General features: G+C 35.0%; 1 long non-coding RNA gene across 1 annotated transcript; it reads left to right on the top strand.

Annotated features, from left to right (window-relative positions):
* Positions 1–430: 430 nt before the first annotated feature.
* On the top strand, positions 431–3,249 carry LOC136064546 (uncharacterized). Its single transcript, XR_010626170.1, has 3 exons — positions 431–552; positions 2,227–2,324; positions 3,096–3,249. It is a non-coding gene; the product is annotated as an uncharacterized LOC136064546 (long non-coding RNA).
* Positions 3,250–10,229: the final 6,980 nt, after the last annotated feature.

Genomic DNA, 10,229 nt, shown 5'->3' with positions numbered 1-10,229 from the left:
GCTACTCAGTTAAAACCAAATTAATAATAATGTTAATTGGGTTTAATTGGGTTAATATCTATTTAACCCATAGTTATTAAACCTGGATCAAATATTAACTTGGTCTATGAGTTGGGTCACTGGGTCACTGGGTTACTGGTTCAACAGTGGGTCATTGGTTGAACCGCAGGATCAAATAAAAAAATTAAAAAAATTAAATATATATAAAATAAAATAATTTGAAAAAGAATAAATAAAATAATTTTCGTCACCATTGGTAGAAATAAAATAAAGGCGGGCCTTCAATATTTTGGGCGCCAACTTTCCAAAAAAAAAAAAAAAAAATTGGGCGCTAGAATTTTTTTCTTCATTATAATTATTTTTCCCTTTAACCCTAAATCCCCAATCTCAGTCTCTCTCTCTCTCTTGGGCGCCAACTTTCCAAAAAAAAAAAAAAAAAAATTGGGCGCTAGAATTTTTTTTCTTCATTATAATTATTTTTCCCTTTAACCCTAAATCCCCAATCTCAGTCTCTCTCTCTCTCACAGAGTCACGCCTCTCTCAGAGTCTCAGGTACGATTCTTCTTCTATAGAGCCTAAGAAAGTGATGGGTTTTATCATTTTTTTAAAGATAATTGTTGCTGCGTTTATCCATGGGTATGGAGAAGTCTAGTTATAATTCCTTTTTGAGATCACTTTTCATTTGGATGAGGGTGATAGTGGGTTTTATGGTTTTTAAAAACTAATTTTATAATTAGTCTCAAGTTATGAGGGTGAAATAGCTTGGACGCATTAAAGGAGCCATGGCCATGGTTACATGTCCATCGACTCATGATGGACATGTTTGCCATGCTTTGGTAATTTGAAAAAGAATATTATTTTTATTTGTCTCTTTAGGACTCATATTAATGAGAATTGATATGCTTATCTCCTGACTTTAGATATATTGGTTCTGGAATTTATAGAACACGTTGGAAATATATTGATTCTGTTATTTTTGTAGTAACGGTACCAATGTATACAGGGAATCAAAATAATGAGAACTTATGTAACCAAATACATTTGAAAGAATTTCACATGAACAACAATATTGTTCTTTATTATGTTGTTTTTCTTGCAAAGTAGCATAATTCATATGCAGTTTTTTCCACTTGTGTAATGAAGGCATTCTTTTGCCATTTTATCATAAATTAAAGGTTAACATATATGTAGGTTAGGGTGGTGTCTGTACAATTATTAGGGTATTTCTAATATATAAGAATACAAAAGACATTTTAGACTTATTATTATAATTTTACACATAGGTCTAGACTCTAGACTACCAAGTAATAGAATACAAAAATTTCGTTGGCATGTCCCTTTTTTGGGAGAACCACATATATCTAGTGTTTTGTATGTACTATTTTTCAATTCGTATCCCATAGATCCTAGCCTAGGTTTCATATTCCCTAACAGCTAGAAGCCATAAGTTTAATAATTTAGCAATTAATTACTAGTTAGAGCATTTTATACTCTCTAAATAGAGAACAAATTTAGAAAAAAAAGACAATTGGCCTTCAATTTTTTTTGTTGTTACAAAATTTGCAGAGGAAAAAGGGTGGTGAGAAATGATTCCGGGGCAACAAACATTGTAGATGGTTATTTGGTCACAGTGATCCTAGAAGCTGTAAAAAAGTGTTGTTTTGATTATTATTGGATGCTGAACTAAAAACTATTTTCCTTATGGGAAACCATAACTTGCATAAGAGGAAGTGGTCATGTGGCACTAATGAGGACAATAGAAGGTGTTAGTGGCACATTGGAGACTGTCTAAAGCATCTAGGAGGATCATGTCCTATACTAAATATGTCTATTTTGCCATTAATAAATTTAAGATTTAGGTTACTTATTTGTCTCAACCTTTCAAACAGCTCCAATTTATTTCTTTGATACTTGTTCATTTGTGCATCTCATAAATTTACTCATTGTGGTAGTAAAAAGTTCTAGCATTAGAATTTATGTTTTACCTTTATATTGTGACATTCCTCGAAAGATTTGAATATAGAATGGGCTATAGCCACTGGACTTGCATACTACTTGTGTTTGTGATTTCTTTTCTTCTTGCAGGTTGGTAATGAAGCACCTAGGTTGCCAGTCATTATCTTGACAACCTTTCCTTTATTTATTTTATTTATTTATTTATTTTTTTCAGTTTCTAAATAATTTTCCTCCAGCATAGAATTAAGCTTAGTTTTCTTCTCTTGACAGGACCAAACATTTAAAATAGTAGAAGCATCACTAAGGGTTGATGCTCTGGCTAGTGCAGGATTTAAGATTTCGCAATCAAAACTTGTTGACTCGGTCAGGTACCACCTTCTTTATTAATGCAAACTGTCACTTGAATATATTGTTGAGGATTTACAACATATTTTGTTCTGTTTAGTGGTCAAGTTATTGAATAACCAAATGGAGTAATTCCTTAAAGTTATATATCATGTTAAACTTGGTAACCTTGTCTATTCTTTGCCATTTGGCCTTAAATATCTCTACTTACATTGAAAAGCGTGGATGAGTTTGTGGTAATCTCACAAAATTAGTTTATTTGATCATCTGGGTGTATATGAGGCCCTACTTGATTTAGTTTTGGTTTATGCCATGGTATTAGTACACTATCATTGTGTTTTTAGAATATCAATAAAACCAACACAACACTGGTAGGTACAAAAGATGGGGAAACATTCATTGACATCTTGTATTGTGGTGGCATGCAATTTATTATCTTTGTCATGCGTTCTTTATGTATAATGTAGCTTTTCCTTAATTATACTCTCACGGTGCATTGACACTTGTGTAAGTGACTTGATAAGTGCAATTTGTTTATATTGTATGTAAATTTTCTTCAATGAATTTGGGATTGGTGACATATTAGCTTAATTTTTCTAGGATTTTATCTCATGCGAAGTTTCATTAATTAAATCAGTTACTTATATCAAACTTCATTTTTAAACTAGATTCATGATAGTACTATCAATGTATCAAATTTAATTGAACTTTGGGCAATCTTGTGATTAGTTGTACAAGTAGTTGCTTCTTCCAGTAGATATGGTATTGATGTATTTTTCTTTATACTTGTGCAGATATGGGAGTGGTGGCAAAAAGACAATTTTTGTGGTGCTACTTGAACTCAAATCATTTTTTGTATAGTATGGAAGATATCATTTATATATAAATGGTTGTAATTACTTTGTGAACAACTTGGTTCAATGGTTTTAAAAGTATAATGGTTCCTTATTTCCTTTTCAAATTGTATGGATGCTTTTTTTTATTTTATTTTATTTTATTTTTATTTTTTTTTAGATGTTGTTGGAATTGAATGGATGATTTGTTTATGGATGCGGTTGGAAATGAACAGGTTAATGTAATAGGCTAATGTAATGGCAAGTAAATGTAAAGAATATTAATTAAAAAAGAAAATTGGTGACAAAAATTATCGTCACCATATCTAACTATAAGCAAAAATTGGTGACAAAATAATTTGTCACCCAATCTATTGAAATTGAAATAAATAAATAAAAATCGGTGACGAAATATTTCGTCACCTTTTATAGTTAAATGAAAAAAAATTACAAATAAAAAATCATTGGTGACGAATTTATTTCGTCATTGAAAATAAGGTTTAGTGACGAAAAAATTAGGTGACGAAAAAATTTCGTCACCTATCATTTTTTTATTGGTGACGAAAAATTTTCGTCACAAGGACATTCTGTGACGGGGCTTAGGTGACGAAACTGGTTTCGTCACTGTATGTCTTCGGTGACGAAATAAGGACATATTGTGACAAAAAGTTTTGTCACCATAGCCCACTTTTGTTGTAGTGTTTGTTGATTTTATGATTTTTGATAAGTCAACATCAATAATAAAAAAAACCAGATTTGCATCTTATTTATCCTAGACTTGGGTCTTTTTCTTGGACTTTATTAGAGCATGATGTTTGACTTCAGACTACAGAGCAGAGCACAGTTACAAGAAGAGTACAGCTACAAGTCGTTTTGTATAGATAGTTATAGAGCTACATGTAGTTTCTCTTGATGTAATTAGTTAGATAGTGATAGACACGTGTTAGTTCTATATTGGCAGATTGATAATTAGTTAGAAATAGTTAACTGCTTTACCGGCTTATTCTTTTTGTATATAAGAAACAGAGTTCACAATATTTAACATACAGAATCATTCACATACAAATTTTCTCTCTCTCATTTTTCTGGTTTCCATGAGTTCCGCCATTGTTGAGAGTGTATGTGCTTGAATTCTAATATGGTATCAGAGCAGGGACTAGTTGAGAGCTTCATCTGGTATTTTTTTTGAAACTCTCTAAACTCACTAGTTCAATTTTTACTTGTTTTACTTTCAGTGCTCCTTCGAATCAAGTAGAAATTTTTTTTGGTTCTTGAATCTTGCACTGTTCTTCTTTGTTGTTGTCTCTTCCCTATTTCGTTCTTGAATTTCATTTGCGATTTTTGGCAATTGAGTTCAAAGCCTAGGGATTGTGAAATCGAATTTTTCCTATTTCGAATCCTATTCTGTAATAAAATCTTAGGGTTTCTGTTGATCAGTGGGGTTCGTTACTGATTCTTGAAGAAATTTTTTGGGATTACTCAAAGTGATCATTTTTGGGGTTGGTGATTAGTCTTTGTGAATCTTGATTGTAGAATATTCAATCTTGATTGTTGAATCAATATCTGAGTTGGTTGATATGGCTGATAGCACATCAAGCACCTCTGTTCCAACAATTCCAACAATTCATCCGTGGGAAAACTCTTCCACTCCCTATTTCTTGTCTAATAGTGACAATCCAGGTGTTTCTCTTGTTGTTCAACACCTCACTGAGGAGAATTATGCTACCTGGAGTAGAGCTGTTCTCATCGCCTTGGATGCTAAAACAAAACTGGGTTTCATTGATGGTTCTTTAACAAAACCTGAGTCTGTTGATCATCCTTGTTATTTTGCTTGGTGTAAGTGTAATAGTACTGTTCTTGCTTGGCTGTTTAATTCTGTTTCGAAGGATTTGCAACCTAGTGTGGTCTATTTCAAGAATGCAAGGGAGGTCTGGTTGGACTTGCAACATAGGTTTGGACAAGGGAATGGCCCTCGTATGTTTGAGTTAAAGAGAGAGATTTGTTCTATGACTCAAGAAGGCTTAACTATCAATGGTTATTACAACAAGTTCAAGAGTTTGTGGCAAGAGTTCTCTGAATACAGGACTTGTACATGTGGGCATCAGGCAGAAGAGTGTGTCTTGACTTTCCTAATGGGTCTTGATGACACCTATACTTCAGTGAGAGGACAAATTCTACTTATGGATCCTGCTCCTTCTTTAAGCAAGGTTTTCTCTCTTTTGCTTCAAGATGAGAAACAAAGAAAGTTTGGAAGGAAGATAACCAGTGAATCCTCAGCCTTGGCAGTCAAAACCTATACTCCTTTCATTAAAGGATTCAACAAGGGTAAGTCAGGCAGACCTCAGTGTACCCACTGTGGGCTTTTGGGCCATGTGGTTGACAAGTGCTACAAACTACATGGTTATCCACCCGGCTATAAGTTTAAGAACAAAGGTCAACAAGGTGGAAATTCCTTTGCCAATGCAGTTGCTGTTACTGATGTTTCTGAGGAGAGTGTCAATCTTACTAGAGCAGAATATCAACAATTTCTCAGTTTGTTGAATACCCAAGCTCATTTTGGTACACAAATTCCACAGGAATCTACTTCTGCTATTCACCAAGTTGCTACAGTCATTACACAACCATCCAAGGGTCTTCAAGGGCATGAGATGTCAGGTACTTGGTCTTCTTCTCAGTTTCCCAAATTACCTTTCCATTCTTTACAATATTCAGTTTTTTCTTCTCATGTCAACACTTCCCATGTTACATCCAATGATTGGATTTTAGACAGTGGAGCCACTGATCATATGGTTCACTCACTTCAATTTTTTACATCCATCACATCTGTGGTTCAACTTTCGGTTCAGTTACCTAATGGAGCTGTTGCCAAAGTCACTCACATTGGCACAGTTCACTTGTCCTCTGGTTTATTTCTAGAAAATGTGCTTTGCATTCCTACATTTTCTTTTAACCTTGTCTCTATTAGTAAACTAACCCAGTCTCCATCTTGCTGTTGCATTTTTCTTTCACATTTCTGTTTAATTCAGGACTTGCAGCTTTGGAGGATGATTGGGTTGGGTAAAAAGCAAGGAGGTCTCTATACTCTACAACCTACATCTTCTGTCATTCTTCCACAATCTGTCCTAGACATCATTTCCAAGTTTTCTCCTCTTAGCTCAGGTCTTTCTGTTCAAACTTGTAATGCTACTTTTGTCATGAATAATTCTAGTCTTTGGCATTGTAGGCTAGGCCACCCTTCTGCACAAAGACTAGCTTTGTTGCATTCATTTGTACCTGATATAATCTCTTGCAATAAAAGTACATTTGATTGCACTATATGTCCTCTTGCAAAGCAAAGAAGATTGCCTTTTCCTACTTCCATTCATACCTCTTCTTCTTGTTTTGAATTGGTTCATGTTGATATCTGGGGTCCTTACTCTACTCCTTCTTTAAATGGATCAAAGTATTTTCTTACCATTGTGGATGACTATAGTAGGTGCACCTGGGTGTTTTTATTATCACAAAAATCTGAGGCATCATCTTTACTTCCATCCTTTTATAATTTTGTGTTTACTCAGTTTCATACTCATATTAAAACAATCCGGTCTGATAATGGTCCTGAGTTTACTTTACAATCTTTTTATAGTTCCAAAGGAATTATACATCAATTGTCTTGTGTCGAAACACCTCAACAAAATTCTACTGTTGAAAGAAAACATCAACACCTTCTTAATGTGGCTAGGGCTTTGAGATTTCAAGCTAATTTGCCTTTAAAATTTTGGGGTGATTGTGTTCTTACTGCTACTTATCTCATTAATAGGATTCCAAGTCCCTTGTTACATAATGTCACTCCTTATGAGAAGCTCTTAGGTCATCCACCTAATTATGCTCATCTAAGGGTGTTTGGTTGTCTTGGTTATGCTTCTTCTTTATGCCGAAACAGATCTAAATTTGATCCTAGAGCAAGGGTTTGCATTTTTCTTGGTTATCCACATGGTATTAAAGGTTACAAGTTATATGATTTGGCCACCAAAACCTGTTTTGTTTCTAGAGATGTCATTTTCAAAGAATCTATTTTTCCTTTCAAATCCTGGCTTTCCAAATCAGTCACACCTCTTTCACCAGTCAATGATTCCATGTTTCCTTCCATTCCTTGTGTTTCTGATCAGCCCTCATCATCTCATTCTATCTCATTTCCACCTCCAATTTCTGCTGAATTTTCTCCTTCTTTTGACATTTGTGATACTGCTGTGCCACCTGATGAATTTCCTGATCTTGTGTCTCCTCCACATCCTGTTTTTGATGTTTCCATACCTTCTGATCCTTCACCTCCTCCTATTGAAAATGCCCTTCCTCTTAGGCATTCTTCAAGGGTCCATAAGCCTCCCACTTACCTTCAAGATTATCATTGCAATCTTGTCTCCAGTTCAGTCTCGGCCTCAGCTTCCCTCCTTCCCTCATCTGACTCCATTGCTCCAAGTTCAGGTATTTTGTACCCTTTATCCTCTACTCTCTCTTATGATAAATTGTCCACACCCCATAAAGTTTTTTCTATTGCCTTGACCATTCATAAAGAACCCGAGTCATATGCTCAAGCCCTTTTGGATCCTAGATGGCAGGCTGCCATGCAAGCTGAGATAGAAGCTTTGCAAGCCAATAATACTTGGATAATGACTTCTTTGCCTCCTGGTAAAGTTCCTATAGGCTGTAAATGGATCTACAAAATTAAGCTTAAGGCAGATGGGTCTGTTGAGAGGTATAAAGCCAGGTTAGTGGCTAAAGGATATACTCAGACTGCGGGCATTGATTTTTCTGAGACATTCAGTCCTGTTGTGAAGTTTGTTACTGTCAGGACATTGCTTGCTTTAGCTGCTGTTCAAGGTTGGCATCTTTCTCAATTAGATGTCAACAATGCTTTCCTCCATGGGGAGTTGCTTGAGGAGGTGTACATGGTTCCTCCTCCTGGTTTTGGCAGCAAGGGGGAGGTATGCAAGCTTCAGAAGTCTTTGTATGGTCTCAAACAAGCTAGTAGACAATGGTTTGCTAAGCTTTCTTCCACCATCATCAACCATGGCTTTGTTCAGTCCAAGTCAGACTATTCAGTGTTTACTAGAGTTGACAAAGGCTGTATCATCATACTTTTGGTCTATGTTGATGATATTTTGATAGCTAGTAATGATGTGGATGCTGTTAATGCCTTCAAACAGTTTCTGGATAACAACTTTAAGCTTAAAGACTTAGTTCAAACTGAGCAGTAGAGGTGGAGATGCTGTACCTGATCCTTCAATGTATAGAAGATTAATTGGGAAGTTGCTATACCTGACTTTGACAAGACCAGACATCAGCTACTCAGTTCACAAGTTGAGTCAATTTCTGAGTGCTCCTAAGATGCCACATCTACAAGCTGCTTACAAGATCCTTAAATATTTGAAAAAGACACCAGGACAAGGTCTCTTTCTATCTGTTGATTCAAAGTTGCAGCTGAAGTGTTACTGTGATGCTGATTGGGCAGCATGAGTGGATACCAGAAGATCTATATCTGGTTTTTGTATATTCTTGGATGCATCCTTAATATCCTGGAAGTGTAAGAAGCAACAAGTGGTTTCCAGGTCTTCTGCTGAGTCCGAATACAGAGCAATGGCTGCTGTTACAAGTGAGATAGTTTGGCTGCTTTCTTTGCTTGCTACTTTTGGTGTTCATCATAAACAACCTGCTGCACTTTATTGTGACAGTAAAGCAGCCCTTTATATTGCTGCCAATCCAGTATACCATGAGAGAACCAAGCATATTGAAGTTGATTGTCATTTTGTTAGAGAAAAAATTCAAGATGGAGTGCTTAAGACTTTTCATGTCCCTACACGGCATCAGTTGGCAGACCTATTTACAAAACCTCTAGCACATAGACAATTCTTATATCTTCTTTCCAAGATGAACTTCATTAATATAGATAGTTCATCTTGAGGGGGAGTATTAGAGCATGATGTTCGACTTCAGACTACAGAGCAGAGCACAGTTACAAGAAGAGTACAGCTACAAGTCGTTTTGTATAGATAGTTATAAAGCTACATGTAGTTTCTCTTGATGTAATTAGTTAGATAGTAATAGACACGTGTTAGTTCTATATTGGCAGATTGATAATTAGTTAGAAGTAATAGTTAGTTGACTGCTTTACCGGCTTATTCTTTTTGTATATAAGAAACAGAGTTCACATTATTTAATATACTGAATCATTCACATACAAATTTTCTCTCTCTCTCTCATTTTTCTAGTTTCCATGAGTTCCGCCATTGTTGAGAGTGTATGTGCTTGAATTCTAATAATTATTAGTAAATGAAAAAGTGATATTAATGGTGGACTAAATGAAAACTAATAAAAGGCTGTCTACATCAACATTTTGTAAAAGTGTTGTAAAATAGTTTGTATTTGTAACGCTACTTTTATAATAATAATAATAATAGGTGAAACTGAGAGAAACTCAAACTAGAATTCCAAATTAAAGTTTCAATTTTGTGCTATGTGTCCTAAATTATTTATTCTTAAAGAGTTTTATTTCTTAATTTTTATTAATTAAAAACATCATACAAAATGGATTCTAGGACATAAATTCAAATGATGGGGGTACAATGTATTTTTAAGGTGAAAATTTTTTTGCGTCAATCTAAAATAGGACATGAAGAGACCATAAAACTTCACTGCTGGTGGTGGTGGTAGTGGGGCTGAAATCTTTTTCGTAAGAGACCATGAAATTACGCCGGTGGAGAAAATTAATGTCGTAAGTAATTTGTATAAGTAGTACGAGATAGCGTGTATTGACTTGCTTTTAATTGGTGAACTTTTTTAACTAACTTTGTCTTTTTTTTTTTGCTTTTAATTGTCTGAAAGATTAGACAGTGGTATGCTTTTTGAAGTGTATATCGCATAAATAAAGAGCATTTGAAGTGTTAATTGGTGCATCTTCCAGCGAAAAATGGATGCTAGGGCAGCTTCGACGAGGAATATCAAAATCCCGATGCTTCTCTTGTTGCCGCGCCAAACAACGTCTTCCCAGTCCCACCAGCCAGTGAGTTCCTTAAAACATGTCCTCTTTCATTAGAGTATATATCAGATTGTAAATTA

The sequence above is a fragment of the Quercus suber genome, unplaced genomic scaffold (assembly GCF_002906115.3).
Source record: "Quercus suber isolate HL8 unplaced genomic scaffold, Cork oak 2.0 scaffold_704, whole genome shotgun sequence".
NCBI classification, from domain to species: domain Eukaryota; kingdom Viridiplantae; phylum Streptophyta; class Magnoliopsida; order Fagales; family Fagaceae; genus Quercus; species Quercus suber.
Note: the sequence above shows the minus strand (reverse complement) of the source record. Positions and strands in the feature narration are given on the sequence as shown.